Source organism: Oncorhynchus tshawytscha, linkage group LG07, assembly GCF_018296145.1.
Source record: "Oncorhynchus tshawytscha isolate Ot180627B linkage group LG07, Otsh_v2.0, whole genome shotgun sequence".
Classification (NCBI taxonomy): domain Eukaryota; kingdom Metazoa; phylum Chordata; class Actinopteri; order Salmoniformes; family Salmonidae; genus Oncorhynchus; species Oncorhynchus tshawytscha.
In genome coordinates, this window is record NC_056435.1 from 21534123 (window position 1) to 21559328 (window position 25206).

At 40.1% G+C, this 25206-nt stretch overlaps 1 long non-coding RNA gene and 1 pseudogene across 1 annotated transcript; both read left to right on the forward strand.

Annotated features, from left to right (window-relative positions):
- The first annotated feature begins 3598 nt into the window (after positions 1 to 3598).
- LOC112255438 lies at positions 3599 to 4608 on the forward strand (annotated as a pseudogene).
- An 8768-nt stretch (positions 4609 to 13376) lies between these two features.
- LOC121846840 lies at positions 13377 to 14478 on the forward strand. Its single transcript, XR_006083831.1, has 3 exons — positions 13377 to 13754; positions 13878 to 13983; positions 14414 to 14478. It is a non-coding gene; the product is annotated as an uncharacterized LOC121846840 (long non-coding RNA).
- The last annotated feature ends 10728 nt before the right edge of the window (positions 14479 to 25206 follow it).

Here is a 25206-nt window from a genome sequence, read left to right on the forward strand (position 1 = left end):
TTTTTCAAGAACAAAGTAAATGCTCTTCAGAACAGACTTTTCTGTGTTGTAGAAGCTACACTTAGGTCTTATCAATGCACAATGTTATGCAATATTACATAGTTAATGTGATTTGATGACATTGCTAAAAAAGTGTTAGAAAGATATATAAACGCTGCACCGATGCTTAATGCCAAATTATTAAGGATTAAAAGGAAAGTTCACAAAAATGTCAAATTGTATGACACTTTCCAGCCATGTATTTAAACTATTGAAATGAACAACAGCCGAGTGGATCACTTAAATGACTCTTTCATCAAAAACTTCATAACATCTGCCCTGTAGGCATAATCATCAACTACATTAATGTAACTTTCGTGTTTAATGTAACTTTCGTGTGTACTTTCTTCAAAAGTCATATATTCTACAGGGTTCCTGGGGTAAATTCTATACATTCTCTGATTTGGGAGCTAAATGAATGAACAAGCTGTTTCGATTCCCAATGTCCACCAAAAAGTGCCGTTCAAAAAGAGCTGTTTGTTCGGATACGACCCATCACTACCCTACCGTATTAATCTTGTTCGAAATTTACAGTAGGGAGATGGCAGGGGGATGAATTTCTTGTTCAGAACGTGTGGTTGATCCTCAGGTATTTACATTCCCATTTCAGTTATCCTTTCCTTGTATGGTTCCCCAACCCCATGGAAAGTTTGCCCACTAATTGAGCAAGCAATTTCAACTATTTTGTACTGATGGGTATAAAAGGAAAAGGGGATACCTAGTCAGTTGTACAACTGAAATATGTTTTCTGCATTTAAGCAAACCCCTCTGAATCAGAAGGCTGCCTTAAACAACCTCCACATCTTCAGCACCTAGGGAACAGAGGGTTAACTGCCTTGCTCAGGAGCAGAACAACAGAGGTTTACCTTGTCAACTCAGGGATACGATCCAGCAACCTTTCGGTTACTGGCACAACGCTCTAACCACTAGGGTACCTCACTGCACATTAGGAAATACAACTTTATACTCTATGTGCTCATTAATATATTTGCATTCCACTGCACAACCTCCCACACACTTAAATCTGTCTTGTGCACCAAACATGATGGAAGAATACCTCTAGACACAATTTCCTAAAGAGTATTTCATTTTTTATGTAACACTTTACAACAACGTTTCATACGGCATTCTAATAGTGCTTATAGTGCTTTATGAGTGCAGTTAGATGCATTATAATGCATTATGGATAGCTCATAAGGCGTTATACATGCGATTATAATGCATTATGTAAAGGGTACTCATCGGAAGTGTTACCAATATTTCAAATAAGTTTAATACTATCATGCCAAGTCTTCTAAGCTGTCTATCCTCATTCATCCCGGTCATCTACAAGACACTGCTAGGCAAAGTCCCGCCTTATCTCTGCTCGCTGGTCACCATAGCTGCACCCACCCGTAGCACGCGCTCCAGCAGGTATATCTCACTTGTCACCCCTAATGCCAATTCCTCCTTTGGCCGCCTCGCCTTCCAGTTCTCTGCTGCCAATGACTGGAACGAACTACAAAAATCTGTGAAACTGGAAACACTTATCTCCCTCACTAGCTTTAAGCACCAGCTGTCAGAGCAGCTCACAGATCACTGCACCTGTACATAGCCCATCTATAAATAGCCCAAACAACTACCTCTTCCCCTACTGTATTTATTTATTTATTTATTTAGCTCCTTTGCACCCCAGTATTTCTACTTTGCACACTCATCTACTGTCAAATCTACCATTCCAGTGTTTTAATTCCTATATTGTATTTACTTCGCAACCATGGCCTATTTAATTGCCTTTACCTCCCTTATCTCACCTCATTTGCTCACATTGTATATAGACTTATTTTTCTACTGTATTATTGACTGTATGTTTGTTTTACTCCATGTGTAACTCTGTGTTGTTATATGTGTCGAACTGCTTTGCTTTATCTTAGCCAGGTCGCAGTTGTAAATGAGAACTTGTTCTCAACTTGCCTACCTGGTTAAATATATGTGATATGTGATATATATGTGATATATATATATATATATTTAAATTCAATTCCCCAGCCCTATCCCTCAGTTTACCAAGCAAAGGGGCGCATTGGGCTGTTGAAAAGACTGACTTTGGCTGTAATGATCATGCACCATCCCCTCCCGCTCTACTGACTCCTCACTCCCCAATCGATTACATCATCTCACTTAGATGTGTCAAAATGCATCTATATAAACCAGTAGCTTCGCCTCACAAATTTACTGGCTAGTCAGACAGGCATTGTGTGGTAAGTTTTACAGCCTTTCTCATCATGTGGACGCTGATTACAGATGGAGACTAGGGATTCAAAAATCTTACTTGCAACTCTCCGAAACAACATAGGCCCATAGGCCAACGGATTACTTCTTAACAATTTTAAATGGAATTATCACGAATCATTCCAATTGATGAAATATGAGATGAGATGACAGCAATGATAATAATTATAATTTCTTAGTGAGTACATTAGATGAATGTGTGTTGTGCAGGTTTTAGTTGTAACCTGATAATTAATGTGACTAACCAGGTTTCCATCCAACCTTTTTATTCGAGTAAAGTCTGATAAAATTTCAAGACAGGCCTGATGGAAACATCAAATTTGTCGGTAAACTTTCCAAATGTCGACAAAACAAAATCAGTTAGATAAAGTGGGATCTTTTTGTGTCTGTAAAATAAATTATGTGAGAAATTACAATGGAAATGCCATCATGAGCAAATACTGATATAATAACCATTATATCAAAGTAATCTTGGAGTCACGAGATATAGTGTGGTACTTCCACTACCACGCGGGAAAGAACGCAGTTTATTAGGCTACAGATGAAATACATTTTATGATGAACTCCACAAGGTGGTGAAAGTGCATACAGTGATTAATGCACCTTTGCAATAATTTGAGGGTCTTATTCTGGATACATGATGATCAATGCTTGGCTGCCTTAATAATCTTTGTCCATAATAATCTAATCATGTAGGCTATCCTACCCTCACTGTATATGCCAGCTCCTGGCTAGTGCGTATGTGCCAAGACCAGAGTGGGTACATCGCAAAACATGGGAACAAAACCATCAGTAGAGTTGAAAATGTGATGGAAACTTGTGTTCTTTATTTTTATGTGCACTACGTCACCACAAACAGCCTTTTATCCGCAACAGGTGCATTTGATGGAAATCTGTCACCAACTGGATGGAAACCTAGCTACTGACAAGAATATTACAACAACTTTTCTCCTATTAGTGTTACAATGACTTGATGACAAGCAGAAACTCAAAATGACATGTACACTATAATTCCGCACTAATACCATACTTTAAGCTAGCTAGGTGTGTTAATTTGTAGTCATAGCCAGCTCAGTCCCAAGAAAAACAGTAAGGCTCATTGTTACCTTTTTCATTGTACAGTATATCAAGTTTAAGCTATCCCTGTAATCATATCTCTGCTTATGGGGATTGTCTGAAACTCTGAATAATATTTGTTTTTCTTTGTCAGGTACTGTCTAAGTACTTCTTGAATAATCAACGAGTAATGAACTTCACCAAAGGCCGAAATCAATTCAACATTGCTTTCATGAACAACTGAATGATGAACAACAGCAGAGCAATGGATAACTTCAATGACGCTTTCATTAAAAACTTCACAACAATTGCCCTGGGTGTAATCATCAACTACATCAATGGAACCTTTGTGTATATTTTCTTCAAGAATCATATCTTCTACAGTGACCCGAGGTATATTCTATACATTCACCTGGTGATCAACGACATGATTATGCTGTCTTTTGCAGTGATGCTACAGGTTATAACATATGCGCTTCCATATGGCCTGAATATGTTTGTTTGCTGTATGATGCTTGTAATCACAAGCACAACCAACAGAAACAGTCCATTGAACTTAGCAGGCATGGCCATAGAGCGCTACATTGCTGTCTGTAAGCCCCTGCATCATATTCAGATCTGTACAGTGCGTAGGACCTACATCCTCATCTGCCTCGTCTGGAGTGTGGCAGTCATCCCTGCACTCAGTGACATCATCATTGTGCTAGCTACTAAACCATTCACAATTTTTTCCACAGGCGTTCTATGTTATAACAATGCTGTTTATGGTTCCCCATATCATGAGGCTACATCCACGGCGGTCCATATTGTTAACCTGTCATTTGTATTTCTGACATTGTTCGTAACTTATTTTAAGGTCCTTTTTGCTGCAAAAGCTGCCATAACAGACCCAGCGTCGGCTCGAAAGGCTCGTAACACAATATTGTTACATGGGGTTCAGCTTCTGTTCTGCATGCTGGGGTATATCACGCCCCTAACCAATATGATTCTCTTGTCTCTCTTCCCAAATAAGCGAACAACCATTCTGTTCTCAAATTTCCTTTTCACCAATGTTTTGCCACGTCTCTTAAGCCCAGTGATTTACGGTTTAAGAGATCAGAAATTTGCCAAGTATATGAGAGTTTACTATTCATGCAAACAATATGATATCCAAATAAAGCCCACTGAAGTTCAAGTGAATTCAAAAAAGCGGTAGGGTAAATTGTAACCTGTTCATAATCATATAATTTGCATCAGAATGGGCTGGATGTGTCAACTGTGTATTGTGTTGATCTGCACAGGACCTGCATCGCCCTCATCTGGGGTCATCACTGGACCCACTGATATCATCACTCTGCTTGCAACCATAAAAATATAATCTAATTATAATTCTGTGCTTGCACCTTGGTCTTTGTGAGCACTAATTACTAACTAGTCTCCTCTGTTATTTTCTGTTACATACTCAATATTGTAGCGACCTTAGCCCAACACCTAGCGACCTCATCAAGGGGTTTGGATCTCTTGGCGGAAGGTGTTGGGTTGACAGTTGCTGGACCTGAGTTTGAGTCCCAGTTGGGGCTACCACCTGAATTCGCTACAATATTGAAATGACAATGGTAGAACACCTTGCAACCTCTCAAGAAGTTTGAGCATCTTGGTGTAATCTGACAACCCTCTGAATTAACGAATGCCCAGAGTGCACTCTGAGTGTACTCTGGCATTCCAGATTGAATTTATGAACACACCCCTAAAGCGTTAGTGACTGTAACTGTGCTGCTGGCAATAGTTGAATTACCTTTTTTGCAGACATTTACTGACACCGGTCATATTCAGCGGGTGTTGCTCATTTGTAAATTCATCAGTTATTCTGCGCTCTGACACACTCAGACCAGAGTGCTCTGAAATCGGAGTAGATAACCAGAGTGAACACACCTAATATCTTGGAAATTAAGCCTGATGTTAAATACTCATTCTTATATTCAGCACAGTACAATGTCTGGAGTTTCATATTCATGTGGAACATGATACAGTATAGAGTTTATGTATACAGAAAACACTTGTTGCTACATTGCAATTATTTTAGAAATCAGAGCGCACTCAAATGACTTGCCGGGTCTTAAGATGCTCTCATTTGATAATAATTCTGGGAACATATCTATCTTGACATATATTGCATTGTACAGATTGTACCTGCAGTATAAATACCATATTTAGGCAGATAAGGCTGTTGGACACCAGATGGTGGTATTGTCAAACGAAAAGCAACAGTGCCAAATTCCATTGCACAAGGGCCACTATACAGTATACAGCATGTCCAGTTTCCTGGACCCAGATACATTTTACTCATGAAATAAAAACATGGTCAATAGAAAACCTCCAATGAATGTGCTTTTCAGCCCAGGAATAGGCTAAATCTGGGTCCAGATAACTATACCTATAGTATAGTATCGTAATACAACTTATTTACAAGCACTTCGTTACACCCGCAATAACATCTGCTAAACACGTGTATGTGAACAATGCATTTGATTTGAATTGATTTTTAATTAAGTTGCTCTTATACCTGTCCGGTAAGGGTGTAATCACTTTAGTAACAACATAGTAATAGCATGTTGTTATATAATACTTTATTAATTGCATTTTAATTGGATCAATATTTACAAATGAGTCTGTATGTAAATGGGACACACGTTGAAAGCATGCACACAGATCTGCAGACACTGTGGCCCTCAAGGACAGGGGTGTGTTTGACACCCCTCTATGCTGTGCTATTGTCAGTTACATTCCATCATCAAGACATAGTAGTGTTGCTATTAAATGTTGATCATTCACAAATGAGTCATTGTAAGGATTACTGGATTGCTGCATTGCCAGCGTCAAGACATTCCCCACAACAACAACGTTGATTCAACTGGTGTGTGCCTAGTCTTACCACAGCATGTTGGCAAGAACATTGCATTAGATAACCTACTAATTACCAACAAATAGAATTCTTGTTTATGGTCACTGGGCTTGTAATAGACTATAAAATCTTTCACACAATTTAGCTTGAATTATTATAGGAATTTCAAATAATTAAGTATATTCCTTGATGATATAAATAGGCCTAGGCCTACAATGGGGTACCTTATCATTACCCAAACAATAATTTGAAATGGTTTAAAAAAGTAATATCGCTCAACTTGCTCTCATGGAAAATCACTCATTGAGAACTAAAGATGTATTAAATCAAGTATAGGGCATACTTGCATGTGAAAATGAAATGTATAAACATTTGTTGTACATGTTGGGGGTCCACTTTTTGATGGTAGACTATGCACACATTAATAAGTATAGCTTTAATGTTCTAAAGAAATGTGTTTAAATCTTGAAGATTGTTATTTATAATTGTATGTTCACAAAAATATAATTTGATAACATTCAATACAAACAATGTTCGAAGTTTGAGTTATAAGTGCAGCAGGACCAAATAAAATGATAGAAATAGACTATTCTAGTTGTGCATGACATCATCCTCAGCAGGAGCTAACACGTTTATTTATTTTTCACATCAAGTCTGTCTCACTGACAATTGTAACTCTTACCTTAACCGAAATTTAAAACGGTTAAGGTAAGGGTTAAGGTTCAGGTTAGATAACGGTTATGGTTAGGGTAGAGGTTAAGGTTAAGGTTAGGGTTCACGGTAGGGACGTTCCAAGGATCCAGGATTGCACTACCATACCTCAAGACAGGCGCGAGGAGGCTGATGTATCCTTGGAGAGAGATGTGCAGTTACTCGTCGCGAGATAACATCCACACGGAAAGTACCGTGAAATGCAGATGAACCTTTATGTGTGACGATGGTATGCAATCACAAGCGTAAGAGAAGATGAGATACAGTACGAGTGCTGTTACAGTAACAATAGCTTTGCTGAAGTGGAGAAAGTGCTGAATTTAGTTATGCCGATGCCTATCAAAAGAACAAAAACTTCATAGTATTGTTAGTAGACCTAAAGCATGAGTTAAGACTGAAATGTATAAAGATTCAGCCAGTGACAGCCTCTCAAACTTAACATGGGATAGAGACTATATTCAGTTATTTCGGGACAAAACAGAAAAGAAGAACAAAATAATCTTGAGGTGAGTTTGTCATTTTTCTGTTTTGTTTTAACTTTAACATCTTTCTATTAGTCTCGTAGCATATTTTTTGTACAAATATCGAATGAGTCCTGTTGACAGGTCTGCATGCTCTTCATATTGGTTTGTAATTAGTGTAGGGGGGAAGTGTCTAAAATAAAAGTTATTTGATAGTTTATATTCAAATGCCACCAACAGAATGCTTTTTAGCATATGACATTATTTTGGATTTTATAAGGCAACAAATTACATTACCTATGATTAACCTACTTCAGATTGTCTATGAATCTCTGTCTGTAAACTGACATTTCAAGTGCAGTGATTTTAAACTGAGAGCCGTCTTCCAAATTTTACATCAACTATTTTTATATGCACCTTTCAATCCCCACAAGAGCCGCACTTGTCATTTAATCAGTGAAGTCGCATCTTAAGAGAGCACATGAATTGCATAGACCATGCGTGTGTCAAGTTTGGACAAAGATCGCATTTGTGTTTGGCTTAATTAAAATCAAAATGGTCTTGAAACAACAATATGTGTGTAACTTTCCAAGTGTATAGCCTGAATAAAAGCTGTAAGGGTGCACCAACATGGTTTAAATCAATCTTAGATTAGACCTTAATCAGAGATGTTTTCCACCACTTAATTTTAAACCTGGATTAGTTCATCTGAGGTTAAATCTTTGAACTATGATTAGTTACGTCTGTCATGATTTCATAGCAATATGTTCTCATTCTAATTCTAGGGAAACTGGTCACTTTGCCAGGTTGTACTTCAAGCTAAAAGATACAACTAAGGGCACTTTTTGGTCAAATTAGTTATTTGGCTAGGTGACTTTTACAAATAATGTAGCCACAGGAGCTAAAATGGATAATCACACCCAAAATACAGCACATACACTGACATTTGATCAACTTAAACCTAGTCCAGTGGCAGTTTAGCATTAATCCCTAATCTAATTTTAAATTTGGTTTTAAAACAGAGCAAAAATATTCCATTTGATCTTGGTTTAAAGTCTAAATTGAAATTAAAATCAAATACAATTTTATTTGGCTCATGCTTCGCAAACAACAGGTGTAGATTAATAACCTCTCTGGGATAGGGGGACGCAAAATGTCCCACTTGGCCAATTGCCAGGGAAAATGCAGAGCGCCAGATTCAAATAAAGTTCTATAAAATTCAAACGGTCATTAAACCACACATGCAAGATAGAAAATTAAAGCTACACTCGTTGTGAATCCGGTCAGCATGTCAGATTTCAAAAAGGCTTTTCGGCGAAAGCATAAGAAGCTATTATCTGATGATAGCACAGCAGTAAACAAAGAGAGAAATAATATTTCAACCCTGCAGGAATAAAATATAAATCATGCCTTACCTTTGACCAGCTTCCTTTGTTGGCATTCTAATATGTCCCAAAAACATCACAAATGGTCCTTTTGTTCGATTAATTCCGTCCATATATATCCAAAATGTCCATTTATTTGGCGCGTTTGATCCAGAAAAAAACAGCTTCCAATATGCGCAAAGTCACTACAAAATATCTCAAAAGTTACCTGTAAACTATGCCAAAACATTTCAAAATACTTTTGTAATACAACTTTAGGTATTTGTAAACGTTAATCGATCAAATTGAAGACGGGTGGATTCACAACGAGTGTAATTTTAATTGAGTATCTTTACATGTGTGATTTATGAAAGTTTGATTTTTATATAATTTTTAAAAAATTTGCCGTGCTGCATTTTCCCAGTTTTTGCCCAAGTGGGACGCAACTTTCCATAAGAAGTTTTAATAAATTAGCAAAACCCTGTTTTTGCTTTGTTATTATGGGTGTATTGTGTGTAACGTAACATGGGGTCTGAATACTTTCCAAATGTACAGTACATATAACTAGAAATAAAGTGACTAGGCAACAGGATAGATAACAAACAGTAGCAGCAGCGTATGCGATGAGTCAAAAGAAGTTAGTGCAAAAAGGTTCAATGTAGACAGTCCGGGTAGCTGTTTGGTTAACTATTTAACGAACCACTAAGCAGTCTTATGGCTTGGGAGTAGAAGCTGTTCAGGGTCCTGTTGGTTCCAAACTTGGTGCATCGGTACCGCAGAGAGAACTGTCAATGACTTGGGTGGCTGGAGTCTTTGACATTTTCAGGGGCCTGGTATAGAGGTCCTGGATGGCAGGGATCTCTGCCCCAGTGATGTACTGGGCCGTACGCACTACCCTCTGTATCGCCGTGCGTTCGGATATCAAGCAGTTGCTACACCAAGCGGTGATGCAGCCAGTCAAGATGGTCTCAATGGTGCAGCTGTAGAACTTTTTGTGGATCAAGGCCCATGACAAATCTTTTCAGCCACCTGAGGGGGAAGAAGTGTTGTCGTACCCTCTTCACAACGGTGATGATGTGTGTGGACCATGATAGATCCTTAGTGATGTGGACACTGAGAAACTTGAAGCTCTCGACCCGCTCCACTACATCCCCGTCGATGAAAATGGGGGGCGTGCTCGGCCCTCCGTTTCCTGTAGTCCACAATCAGTTCCTTTGTTTTGTTGAAATTGAAGGAGAGGTTGTTGTCCAGCACCACACTCCTCCCTATAGGCTGTCTCATCATCATCGGTAATCAGGCCTACCAACATCATGTCGTCAGCAAACTCAATGATGGTGTTGGAATTATAAAATTCCCCTAAAAGTACATTTTAAGCTCAAATAATGCAACAAAATCATTTTTTTACTATAAAAATTATGTTTCCCTGCTGGACAAGGATTATCCCGAATTTCAAGAATTTGCTGCTATTTATTTAACACATGTTCTCGTGGTCTCCCGCGCCTTGCTTGGGTGTGTGCTACGCCAGTGGTATAGTCCCATGGTCCTTAGCTTAGTGATGAGCTTGGAGGGCACTATGGTGTTGAACGCTGAGCTGGAGTCAATGAACAGAATACTCACATACAGTGGTTCCTCCTTTAAAAGTTGTGTCATACTGTGGCACACCCTGTGTGCTGCTGCAGCATTCTATGGCACGTCATTTAATTCTCAGCCATTTCTTCTGTTAACTGCAAGTTATTGCTAGTTTGACCACCAGAGGGGATCTTTGAGAAGCAATTTGATAGTATTCCATTTTGGCATTACCAGAGAATTTAAAACCTTTTTTGTAGTAACATAGTATATGGGATTGATTTTAAGATATTTGGCTTAATTAATTGGATTAATATTATGCTGTTTCCCGTTCAGAGAAAAATGGTCAGTTTGTAAATTCAGACCGTTTTGCTCTCGGAGCGCACACTGGACATTCTGGACGATGAGTAGGGTTGATTTGAGCATTCTGGCCTTACAACGGCAGTCAAGCACCCAAGCTAACGTTGGCTAGCAACTTCCAGACAGAAATGAGACAACTCTGACCATTTTACTCGCCCTAGCAGAGCTGGTAAGGCAGTTTTCGTGTTAACCAGAGCGTGGGTGACTCTAAATGTGCTGCTGGAAACAATTTAATTAAGTTTCTTTTCCATTTACTGACATATTCAACGGGTGTTGAGGCTCGTGAAGTAATTATTCTGCGCTCTGGTACACTCAAACAAGAGTGCCGTGTAAATAGTAGGCTGGACACATTACATTATGATAAAAACTAGGTCATTGCATCCGCCTTGGAGCCCAGTTTCATAATATGACCATATTTCCGAGCTGCTTGCCGTCGTTTTGAAGTAATCGCAAAAAAAACAGGCCTTATTTTTGTGCATTTTTCACCCTGCCAGCTCCTATTAGTTCTATTGAGCACAGTAGCACCAACTCGCATTCCGAACATTCTATTTCCAGCTTATTGTTCAATGTCATAATGCCTGCTTCGCTATTGTTGCGAATGAGACCTGCTCATGTTGTTTTATACACTGCTCAAAAAATAAAGGGAACACTTAAACAACACAATGTAACTCCAAGTCAATCACACTTCTGTGAAATCAAACTGTCCACTTAGGAAGCAACACTGATTGACAATACATTTCACATGCTGTTGTGCAAATGGAATAGACAACAGGTGGAAATTATTGGCAATTAGCAAGACACCCCCAATAAAGGAGTGGTTCTGCAGGTGGTGACCACAGACCACTTACTTCCTGGCTGATGTTTTGGTCACTTTTGAATGCTGGCGGTGCTTTCACTCTAGTGGTAGCATGAGACGGAGTCTACAACCAACACAAGTGGCTCAGGTAGTGCAGCTCATCCAGGATGGCACATCAATGCGAGCTGTGGCAAGAGGGTTTCCTGTGTCAGTCAGCGTAGTGTCCAGCAGCAGGACCGCTACCTCCGCCTTTGTGCAAGGAGGAGCACTGCCAAATCCCTGCAAAATGACCTCCAGCAGGCCACAAATGTGCATGTGTCTGCTCAAACGGTCAGAAACAGACTCCATGAGGGTGGTATAAGGGCCCGACGTCCACAGGTGAGGGTTGTGCTTTACAGCCCAACACCGTGCAGGACGTTTGGCATTTGCCAGAGAACACCAAGATTGGCAAATTTGTGAAGAGCCCTGTGCTCTTCACAGATGAAAGCAGGTTCACACTGAGCACATGTGACAGACGTGACAGAGTCTGGAGACGCCGTGGAGAGCGTTCTGCTGCCTACTCCAAATCCAGAACTCCATGGGTTGATACATTTTATTTCCATTGATAATTTTTGTGATTTTGTTGTCAGCACATTCAACTATGTAAAGAAAAAAGTATTTAATAAGAATATTTCATTCATTCAGATCTAGGATGTGTTATTTTAGTGTTCCCTTTATTTTTTTGAGCAGTGTAGTTAAAATGTAAACAACAAAATGTAAACAACAAAAATAATATTGGAACTCTGCAGTCTTCCCATTGTTTCCTATGGGGAAATATAGGCATGTCTGTCTATTTCGCCAAATATATTGCAATGTGTATATTTCGATTGTTTCAAGTTGGGTGTAACCGGTGTAAAATGGCTCGTTGGTTAGAGGGGTGCGCGCTAACAGCGGTTTAAATGGTGACATCACTCGCTCTGAGACCTGGAAGTAGTTGTTCCCCTTGCTCTGTAAGGGTTGGGCTTTTGTGGAGTGATGGGTAACGAAGCTTCAAGGGTGGCTGTTGTCTGTGTGCAGAGGGTCCCTGGTTCAAGCCCAGGTAGGGGGGCAAGGAGAGGGACAGAAGAAAAACTGTTACACGGGCACCATTTTAATCAGGAGAATCTCCTCTTTGTAATTATGTAAGTCTGGGCAGCGAGCTCGTTTGACCAGAAATAGAAGTTTTTATTTTTTCCCTACTTTTTCATTAAGCAGACATAAGCACAGTTGACACCATCAAGGTGCGGATGTTTACTTCCTGTGCAAGTAGTTGTTTTCCAGTTTCGTCCGACGAACAGATTGTAGTGGTAAAATAAAAAGGGATACATTTTTTATGGAATTCCAGTCAAAATAGGCTCTGCGAATGTTCGATTCCATTAATTTGCTATGGGCTTGCGCTAGTGTTCCAGTTTAGCCAAAGTTCTGAAGCCATTTTTCAGCCTTGGGTTAATTTTGACTCGTTCTATTGAGCGAATTTACGAAAGCACCCGAATGTCCATTGAGGAGGCACAACGACTATATCATTTAGCTAAGCTAAGAATGCCGAGAATAATCAAGTCAATAAACGTTGGGTTTTTAGATAGCCTATAGTTAATATACTGGCAAGTTTGATGTATAACTGCTAACGTTAGGTAGCTAGCTAACATACCGGTACATACTGCTGTAATGATATGCTATGTGGATCGTAAGGACAGCGTAGCTAACAAATTGTCAGCCAACATAACGTGTAAGGTAACTTATTTGAAAAGTCATTGCTTTATTACATTGAGTAGCAAGCTACCCCTTGGTCGTTAGGGCAAATCTGGTCTGTGATAACAGTGAGGTGGGTTTCACACCTAGCTCGGCTATTAGACTATTCTTTAGTAAAGGTTGAATAGTCTATTGTTCAGATATTAGCCCTCCTCCCCAACTTGCAACAAAGTGCTGTTCCCATCTCATTCCTTTCCCTCTTCCACGCATCATCATTCTGCTCCTGAGTGTCTCGCTTGTGGACATGCTGGCAGGATATGGCAGCATCTTCGGTTGTGCTTCAAGAATTCTGAATACATAGCACTTTTGTATGAAGGTGTGGTTATTCACAGGCAAATTGTTATATGCCATGGAGGTACATTTGTGTCTTTTTGTCAAGAGCAAAACCTTTTTTATTTTCAATCAAAAATATTTATTCTGAAAGCAACTTTTTTCCAACACAAAGGAAGTCAAAGCAGACACCTACGAAGATGGCATCTCAGGTAAGCAGCACTGGGCTGTATTGAGGTATCCTAAAAATGACATTTGCTGTTTTAGATTGAACAGTCATATCTCAGTTATTGTTTTCATATCTATAAAAAATAAGCTGTTTTCTTTACTTTCAGAGAGCGAGCTGACCAAGGGGTAGAAAATGTAGATCATGGCAGATGTTCATTGTCTGGGGAACAGGCAGTGGAAGCTTTATTGCTGGCAAAGTGTCCATAACCAGAGGTAATTCAACTGTTCTGTGTTATTTTTCTCCATCTCTGCCTGTCTTGTTGTATATGGAACCTGTCTCACATGCATTCCTTAAAAAAAACTTAAGATGTCAGCTGCTAATTTTCAGATTTACACCACATAAACACAGCCATTTTCACTGGACTATCTGTTGTGCCAAGTCATGATTTCCCTGGGAGTTAGCCTTGCAATAACCAAGTGGTGAGACACATAGCACTCTATATGTAAATGCTTCAGGTACACTCCGATAGGTGTCTGCGTCACCTACAGTATCTTCTATTGACATTATCATCTATTGTTTGTCCTCATGTGTCTGTTTTTCAGCATAAACTATTCTGTAGCCACCAGGTGAGACCACACACACACAATAACAGTCTCTCTTCCTTCACTTCATCCCTATCCCCCTTCTCCCTAAATCCTCTAGGTTATATCAGCTGTTTTGGTGAACCCCTCCCGCATCTGAACTGGCTGACACAGAGGGCACAGCATGATCATAGGTGAGATGTCACTTGGTCAGGTAAACAGGAGTATTATTAAAGAGATGCTTTACATTGAAATACAGACAGAGATGTAGTAGTCCCAGAGTAAATATCCAAGGTCAGTTTTGCATTTCACCTCCTGATTTAAGATGACTGACCGTGTTAGAATAAAAAGAACAAGGCTTAATCATGCTCTCTCATCTGCAGGTATGTTTTGATGTGAGAGAGGAATCCAGTCCCGTAATCACCACCTCACCCACTCTTAATTAAGATAACCTTTGGGCCAACTGGGGCCCCAAGGCTCCTTAGGAGACACCACAATTGTGATGAACTAAGAGAATATTAGGGTAGCACTGTAATTCATGAATCATATGCTGTCTGCCTCTGTTCTTACCTCTTTCCCTTTCTGTCTTCTACACCTCTCGCCCCACCTCGTCTTTCTTCCTCATTATATAATGCACACCATATGTGCATTGAAATACAGATTGAACTTGTATTTATAATATTACAATTATCATAATTATAATGCATTTATGTATTTATAACACCTGGATAATGAACTTCTTTCAATAAAGCGTTTCACATTCTCCACTGGTTGAAATTAAGTATCTCATTGAAATACTATCCTGTGTCCTCAGATTAATGCAGGTGAAGGGAGTTAGATATGCATAGTTTTTTTCTGTATCCTGTATATGAATTACAAATCAATCATGCTTCTAGTCTATTGCATAGTTACAATATGTAATCATTGATGACCCAGAAGCGGGAGTGGTAAACACTGTTGAAGTGTATTATTGTAATACATACAGTGTGGCAAAAAAGTATTTAGTCAGCCACCAATTGTGCAAGTTCTCCCACTTAGAAAGATGAGAGAGGCCTGTAATTTTCATAATATGTACACTTCAACTATTATGACAGACAAAATGAGAAGAAAAAATCCAGAATATCTCATTGTAGGATTTTTTATGAATTTATTTGCAAATTATGGTGGAAAATAAGTATTTGGTCAATTACAAACAAGCAAGATTTCTGGCTCTCACAGACCTGTAACTTCTTCTTTAAGAGGCTCCTCTGTGTCCTCCATTCGTTACCTGTATTAATGGCACCTGTTTGAACTTGTTATCAGTATAAAAGACACCTGTCCACAACCTCAAACAGTCACACTCCAAACTCCACTATGGCTGTCAAAGGACACCAGAAACAAAATTGTAGACCTGCACCAGGCTGGGAAGACGGAATCTGCAATAGGTAAGCAGCTTGGTTTGAAGAAATCAACTGTGGGAGCAATTATTAGGAAATGGCCACTGATAATCTCCCTCGATCTGGGGCTTCACGGAAGATCTCACTCAAATCCCAGAACCACACGGGGGGACCTAGTGAATGACCTGCAGAGAGCTGTGACCAAAGTAACAAAGCCTACCATCAGTAACACACAACGCCGCCAGGGACTCAAATCCTGCAGTGCCAGACGTGTCCCCCTGCTTAAGCCAGTACATGTCCAGGCCCATCTGAAGTTTGCTAGAGAGCATTTGGATGATCCAGAAGAAGATTGGGAGAATGTCATATGGTCAGATGAAACCAAAATCTAACTTTTTGGTAAAAACTCAACTCGTCATGTTTGGAGGACAAAGAATGCTGAGTTGCATCCAAAGAACACCATACCTACTGTGAATCATGGGGGTGGAAACATCATGCTTTGGGGCTGTTTTTCTGCAAAGGGACCAGGGCGACTGATCCGTGTAAAGGAAAGAATGAATGGGGCCATGTATTGAGAGATTTTGAGTGAAAAGCTCCTTCCATCAGCAAGGGCATTGAAGATGTAAGGGAATACCCCCCTGAAATGAACAAAAATGAAAGGCAAATCATTGGCGTTGGACAAACCATATACACAATGTCCAATACCACCCAATTCGGCGTTGATTCATGCAAAGTGTATTGCAAATGCCATATGGCAGATGCCAGTTGTAACACTTCAAAAATCCAACAGGTGGCGATTGCGCTCCACCTTGGTTTTTCATATTGGAAATGTAACTCAAGTCAACATCCAAAAGCAAAATTTTGAAAAAATGATTTTTTTTGTCAAAAACTTATCACCCATTAAAAAAGTGCTTTCTGGACCGTTTTTTGAAATTCTTTCGATTTTTTTGTCAATTACACATGTGTAAGAAATGTATGAATATACTTTTGTCAATTTTATTATCATAATTTTTTTTTTTTTTTGTGCGCATAAGGCATATGTTTTGTCCATTTGCAATATGATTTCATAGGAAGTCAAAAGTCAAAAATGTGAAATTTTAAAAAAAAATTTCACACACCCTAAAAAAGTGCTTTCTGGACCGTTTTTGAAAAATTTTGTGTCAATTCACATCATATAAGAACTGTATCAATATGCTTTTTAAATATTTTATTTATCATATTTTTTTTTAACTTGTGCATAAGGAATATGATTTGTCCATTTGCAATATGATTTCATAGGAAGTCAAAAGTCAAAGTCAAAAGTCACTTTTTTTGGGGCCAAATGCCATAAGAAATTTGACATGCTCAAAAATCCTGCAGAAATGCAAAATTGACTGGCCTGATGAACTCGGGATGGCCGGGCAGTGATAGTTGTTCCTTTCCATCACTCGTTGTGTTGATTTCATCATGTCCATTTGGTGATGTTTTTTTCACTATAGAATCATATTGCAAATGCACGTGCATTTGCAATATGTTTCAATGGGCATTTACCATCACGAATTTGGCATGCTCAAAAATCCTGCAGAAATGCAAAATTGACTGTCCAGATGAACTCGGGATGGCCGGGCAGTGATAGTTGTTCCTTTCCATCACTCGTTGTGTTGATTTCATCATGTCCATTTGGTGATGTTTTTTCACTATAGAATCATATTGCAAATGCACGTAACCATTTGCAAGTGGAAGGAATACCTATGTGAGAATGCTGTTCATCGACTACAGCTCGGCATTCAACACCATAGTACCCTCCAAGCTCGTCATCAAGCTCGAGACCCTGGGTCTGCCCCTGCAACTGGGTACTGGACTTCCTGACGGGCCGCCCCCAGGTGGTGAAGGCAACAACAAGGCCCGCTGATCCTCAACACTGGGGCCCTGCGTTCTGAGCCCTCTCCTGTACTCCCTGTTCACCCAGGATGCGTGGCAGTGATACGCCTCCTTTCCATCACTCAAGTTGTGCGGATTTCATCATGTCCATTTGGTATGCTTTTTTTCACTGTTGAATCAGACGGCAAATGCAGGCATTGAGGGCCCTCGGAGTGTGGTGTCAAAAAATAACCTCACACTCAACGTCCATTTGGAGAACTTTTTGCAACAGTCACTGTGCATTTGCACATCGATGGTTCAGTAGTGGGAGGGTACCAAGTTTTAATTTCCTCATGCATCAAAAATCCTGCAGGAAGCAATTGACTGGCCTGATGAACTCAGGATGGCCGGGCAGTGATAGTTGTTCCTTTCCATCACTCGTTGTGTTGATTTCATCTGTCCATTTGGTGATGTTTTGTCACATCATTTGCAAATGCGTGATGAGCATCCTGTTTTGGCTGTAACCGCCTGGTAAACTGCTTGCCCTCAAATGCATTTACCAGAGACTAGTGAGGTTGTCCATGCCCGCTATGGGGCAAACTACCTGCCCTATCCAGGACACCTACATTTTTGGATGATTTAAAATAGCCACCTGGTAACCCAAAAATAAAAATATGGTTGTAAATGCATTTACCCCGCTATCATTCTGATAGTAATGCATCAAAGCTGGGAACACAGGATGGCCGGGCAGTGATCAGTTGTTCCTTTCCATCACTAACATTGTGTTGATTTCATCATGTCCATTTGGTGATGTTTTTTCACACTTGAATCATATTGCAAATGCACGTGCATTTGTAAATGTGCAACTGTAACCTCAAAATAAACAAAAAAAATATGGTTGTACATTATTCATGCATTTATGCATACGTATACTCTATATCCATGACTGCATCCTGGAGTACATGTATCACTAGCCACTTTAACTATGCCACTTTGTTTACATACTCATCTCATATGTATATACTGGCAATATCAGGCACTGGTAACCCAAAAATAAAAATATTCAAAATGCATTTATGTACATATTCTTATTAATGCCACTATGGGAACACAGGATGGTATAAGGCAGTAGTTTTGATGTTGTTCCTTTCCATTGTTGTGTTGATTTCATCATGTCCATTTGGTGATGTTTTTTCACTATTGAATCATATTGCAAATCTGCATTGTTGTGCAACATGGTAACCCCAAAAAAATATTTGATTTGATTTATGTCCATTTGTTTATGTTTTCACTTACTCATTTGCAAATCACTGTGCATTTGCAATATGGTTCAATGGGCAGGTACCATCACGAATTTGGCATGCTAAAAATCCTGCAGGAAATGCAAAATTGACTGGCCAGATGAACTCGGGATGGCCGGGCAGTGATAGTTGTTCCTTTCCATCACTCGTTGTGTTGATTTCATCATGTCCATTTGGTGATGTTTTTTCACTATAGAATCATATTGCAAATGCACGTGCATTGTTGTGCAACTGGTAACCCAAAAATAAAAATATGGTTGTAAATGCATTTACCGGGACTCCTATTGTCCATGCCCGCTATGGGAGTTTTACTACGGCCCTCTATCCATGGGGGCCGTCCTGAGTGCTTTATGGACTGTTTAAAATAGGCACTGGTAACCCAAAAATAAAAATATGGTTGTAAAATGCATTTACCGGTAATTCTGATAAAATGCCCCTGGTGGGAACACAGGATGGCCGGGCAGTGATAGTTGTTCCTTTCCATCACTCGTTGTGTTGATTTCATCATGTCCATTTGGTGATGTTTTTTCACTATTGAATCATATTGCAAATGCACGTGCATTGTTGTGCAACTGGTAACCAAAAATAAAAATATGGTTGATTAAATGCATTTACCGGGACTCCATTTGTCCATTATGTTTTCTTACTTTATCCAAAGTCACTGATGGATGCATTTTGTGCAACTGGTGATTGAAAATAGGCACCTGGTAACCCAAAAATAAAAATATGGTTGTAAAATGCATTTTCCGGTCATTCTGATATTAATGCCCGCTATGGGAACACAGGATGGCCGGGCAGTGATAGTTGTTCCTTTCCATCACTCGTTGTGTTGATTTCATCATGTCCATTTGGTGATGTTTTTTCACTGTTGAATCATATTGCAAGTGCACGTGCATTGTTGTGCAACTGGTAACCCAAAAATAAAAATATGGTGATTTCATTATGTCCATTTGTTTATGTTTTCTTACTTTTGCAAAGTCACTGTGCATTTGCAATATGGTTCAATGGGCAGGTACCATCACAAATTTGTCATGCTATAAAAATCCTGCAGGAATGTGAAATTGATTGGCCCGATGAACTCGGGATGGCTGGGCAGTGATTCTGGTTCATCTCAATCGCTCGTTAGGGTTGATTTCAGAATGTCACTTTGGTGATGGTACCTCACTGTTTAAACATATTGCAAATGGACAAGAGTCACCAGCAAGTCACCGTCCATTAGTCAATTAGATATCATTCTGACACCAAACTGATACAAACTGACACCAAACCCACTTTTTCCAACTCATTTAGTAGCCAACTATCACATACTTCAGAGCTGGCCCAAAATTCACAACGCCTTCGGTTCAAACCATAAAAAAACATAAAACACGTAGTTACGTTCTAGCTGCGGGTCCATTTCTTATGTTATGTGTAGGCCTAGCTGAGGCGACCCCGAATCCCAAGTTTCGGCTCGATCGGTCATTTGGTGTCCGAGCAAAACCCTAATTGGTGCTGAAAATCCACTTTTTTCCATGACTTGCTACGGGGTCCTTGAATGAGCTATCGGACAGAAACGTTGGGGTCCGTCTCTATGGGCCGAGACAGTCGCAATGCACCTAGTCTTGTGTCTCTGAGACTTTTCTAAATGTCGTCATTTTCGTAATGGTCAAAATGAATTGAAGTCATTGCAAATGTACGAGGCTGTTTCTCGGTCCGAGAACCTTCTAGAGCCACGTAACTCACCACGCACTATCGACCGGAGGTCTAGAACAGGATTCTAAAGTTTGGAACTCTAGGTCTGACGGTTCTTTTTAGCTCGAACAAAGCTAACTATTGCAGTCACTGTCTGTCTTTACGCACCCCAATACGTCCCTCCATCCAAGTTGTGTTTTAGTGTGATTTATTTTTCCTTTGAAATTTTATGGGAAAAATGACTGATTTACAGTTCATGGGGGTTGCCTAATCACATATATGAAGTTTTGGAAAGATCTGACTTTTTTAACCCCTCGAAACAGCCCCTGAGACACCAATTATGGCACTTCCGGTTGGCACAGGAAGCTATAAGTCAACACATATCATCATTGGGGTATGCTTTTACAGAATCCTGAGTTTTAAGTCCTTACGTTAAGAACTGACTGATTTAAACAGGGTTGAATGCACTATGTCTATCAAACTGCAGGCAGGGTATGGATATACACTTTTAGGGGGATTTGAACCACTTCCGGTTGGTCCAGGAAGCTTAGAATCAACACAGGTAGACCTCATAGTGGCCTGATGGACTGTTACCGAAGACAGGTTCATACGGCATTCATAACCCACATAGGCCTGAGGTTGAATTTAGGGGTGCAGGCAATGTATTCCTATGGGGAGAGAAGACAATGCAAACTGTTTGATGTAAAGACCTTCTTTTAACTGTTAAGGGTTAATGCCACACGGTCAAGGTTAGGCTTGCACGGATCGGGAGGACCTTAGGAACATTCCTGTGGTTGAATTGTCCTTCTAAACCTAACGGTTCTGCCGCTGTCACCCAAAAGCAAATGACATTGTGGGGCAGGCTTCATTTTGGGCCTACTTTTCTCACGGTCGCTGCGCTCAGACCGAGCGAGCTACGGTCAAGCGGGATATCTCGTTGAACTCGGCACGGCCTAGGGATTATGGTAATGCCATTGCCTGCTCTCTGTGTCTTTAAGCACCGCACTTTGTCACTCCATCCTTGCTGTGTGTGTGTGAGAGCTTTTCTTTGACATCTGTTGGGAGAAATGACTGACTTACAGTTTATGGGGGTTGCCTAATCACACATATGAAGTTTTGAAAAGATATGACCTTTTTAACCCTTGGAAACTGCCACTATGACACCATTTAAGGCACTTCGGTTGGCACAGGAAGCTATAAATAAACTCATATCCTGATTGGGGTATGCCTTTACAGAATCCTGAGTTTTAAGTCTTTACGTTAAGAACTGAGTTATTTACGGAGGGTTTAGTGAGTGTGTGTTATTTCAGAAAATCATAGAAAATCACAGAAATCTCACAGAGCTCCGCAGCACACTTTAAAAAGATTCGTATGAACACCCTGCAACTGGATCTGTAACCGTTGAAAAAAAATACACCTATCTTTGAACATCACCAATCTGTCATTGTACGATTTCTCTTAAATGACGATAGATAAATGGCTGGTTCTTTTTTTATTGCCCCCTGGAGGCTCCTTGACTTTGACGTGAAGTGGAAAAATAATTTCTCTATTTTCATTTTGGACCTTTATAAAAAAATGGCCATAACTCAAAAACCGTTGAGGCCTAGACGCCATCTTGTTCGGGGCCAACTGCCAATTATGCCAAACCTACGCTCACCGAGATTCGGATTTGAAATATTTTCCGTTTTCGAGATAAGGCCCCGTCGTGATTCGTGATGTTTTGTCCAATAGCAATATGATTGCTTATGCCCTCTTGTGGGATTTTCCGGGACAGCGGAAAAATGACCAAAATTTGATTATTTTATCAAACGGAAACCGAATGTCCGACAAAGTTCATTTGATGACTTCCCGGTAGGTCCGGCCCTGCCGCTCGGCCCGACGCCGTCCGCGAATTTTACAAACGTTTTCGGATGTCTAGTAAGGGACCGTACATTTGCAACATGGACTTTCTCACTAACTATACACGACATGTCAAAATGTTCCCTTAAGGTATAAAATGTGGCTGGGTCTTTCAGCATGACAATGATCCCAAACACACCGCCCGGGCAACGAAGGAGTGGCTTCGTAAGAAGCATTTCAAGGTCCTGGAGTGGCCTAGCCAGTCTCCAGATCTCAACCCCATAGAAAATCTTTGGAGGGAGTTGAAAGTCCGTGTTGCCCAGCAACAGCCCCAAAACATCACTGCTCTAGAGGAGATCTGCATGGAGGAATGGGCCAAAATACCAGCAACAGTGTGTGAAAACCTTGTGAAGACTTACAGAAAACGTTTGACCTCTGTCATTGCCAACAAAGGGTATATAACAAAGTATTGAGATAAACTTTTGTTATCAGGCCTCTCTCATCTTTTTAAGTGGGAGAACTTGCACAATTGGTGGCTGACTAAATACTATTTTGCCCCACTGTACATGCAGACACAGCATCATTCAAATAATGGAGTTTGATATGACTGAAAAAGAACGTCTCAGAGATTCATACCTGAACCACACCTTTATTGCCATGATCAGTGTATATATTCAATGTACAGGCTACAATGTGGGAATCTCATGCGTGGAAATAACTACAGTACATTTATATATAGGACTTGCACCCTTGGCACAATAAAGTTATTATATTCTACTCTATCCATAGGCTTCATTAATGCCATTCAGACTTTAAGTTGATACAAGAGCTAACTAATGTTAGCTAGTCAGATAACTTGCAAAATAGCGATTTTCGTAAATTAACTTCATGACAAAAAAAATAAAGTTAATTTACTAACATATTCCTCTCAATTGTAAATTTTTTGCTTGACTCATTATGACGTTATAACAACTTACATCTGGTTCCACCATGATGTTTTGTCAGCCATCTTTGTTGAAGAACGCCACAAGGCAAGGGTGGCTCGCGTCAACATTTGTCATTGGAACCACTCGATATGATTGGTCATATAAAAACATTGGGACTCAAATGCATAATGAGTTCACTAACTCCCCCTTGTGGTGGTCTGGAGCAATGAAGCCGTGACGCTGGGTACCTCTAAGTCCCGTGGCGCAAGCTCGCAACTTTTAAAGGAGGAACCACTGTAGGTGTTCCTCTTGTCCACATAGGAGAGGGCAGTGTGGAGTGTAATAGAGATTGTGTCATCTGTGGATCTGTTGGGGCGGTATGCGAATTGGAGTGGGTCTGGGATGATGGTGTTGATGTGAGTCATGACCAGCCTTTCAAAGGAATTCATGGTTACAGATGTGAGTGCTGTGGGTGTAACGGATGTGAAACGGCTAGCTAGTTAGCGGTGGTGTGCACCAAATAGCGTTTCAATCAGTGACGTCACTTGCTCTGAGACCGTGAAGTAATGGTTCCCCTTGCACTGCAAGGGCCGTGGCTTTTGTGGAGCGATGGGTAACGATGCTTTGTGGGTGACTGTTGTTGATGTGTGCAGAGGGTCCCTGGTTCGGGTATGGGAGAGGGGATGGTCTAAAGTTATATTGATGCTGTTGACCTGGATCACTGGTTGCTGCGGAAAAGGAGGAGGTCAAAAGGGGGGTGAGTGTAACGGATGTGAAACGGCTAGCTAGTTAGCAGTGGTGCGCGCTAAATAGCATTTCAATCGGTGACGTCACTTGCTCTGAGACCTTGAAGTAGTGGTTCCCCTTGCTCTGCAAGGGCCGTGGCTTTTGTGGAGCGATGGGTAACGATGCTTCATGGGTGACCGTTGTTGATGAGGGTCCCTGGTTCGCGCCCTGGTATGGGCAAGGGGACGGTTTAAAGTTATACTGTTACAATGGGCGACAATCATTTAGACATGTTTCATTGGCGTTCTTGGGCACAGGGACTAAGGTGGTCTGTTTGTAGATATTACAGACTGGGTCAGGGAGAGGTTGAAAAAGTCAGTGAATAAACTTAGTTTAGTAAAAAATATTTTATTTATTTAAAGTTTATATTTTATTTATTTAAAGTATTTAAAGAAGGTTTAAAGTTTGGTTTAACAAGATGAATAGATCAACCTTGATTTAAACCACTTTAAGATTTAATCCATGTTGGTGCAACTCACCCCTAATCTTCTCAGGTTTAGCAGCTGAGCCAATTCAACTGAATAAAACAGCACTTTAGTAGCACAGTGGTTGGAGCGTTGGACTAGTAACCGAGCGTTGGACTAGTAACCGAAAGGTTGCAAGATCAAATCACCATGGTAAAAATATGTTGTTCTGCCCCTGAACATGGCAATTAACCTACTGTTCCAAGGCTGTAATTGAAAATGTTCTTAACTGACTTGCCTAGTTAAATAAAGAGTATATGGATGGAACTAGCTGGTTTTTCACCAATAATTTTTGTCATCTAAAGCCTGAATTCAGTGTTGAAATAAACTATTTTGTACAGCTATTGTCTTTAGGACTTCATGCTGGTATATCTTGTGGAATAAGCCCCTTGACTTTTTCCAGGCTTTGTTGTGTTATAGCCTGAATTACAGCCTGAATTCAAAAAAGTACCTATGTACACACAATACCCCATAATGACAAAGTGAAAACATGTTTTTAGAAATGTTTGCAAATGTTGTGAAAATGAAATACAGCAATATCTCATTTACATACAGTAAGTATTCACACCCCTGAGTTAAAACATGTTAGAAGCACCTTTGGCAGTGATTATAGCTGTGAGTCTTTCTACAAGAGCTTTGCACACCTGGATTGTACAATATTTGCCCATTATTCTATTCAATATTCTTCAAGCTCTGTCAAGCTCTTGTTGTTGAT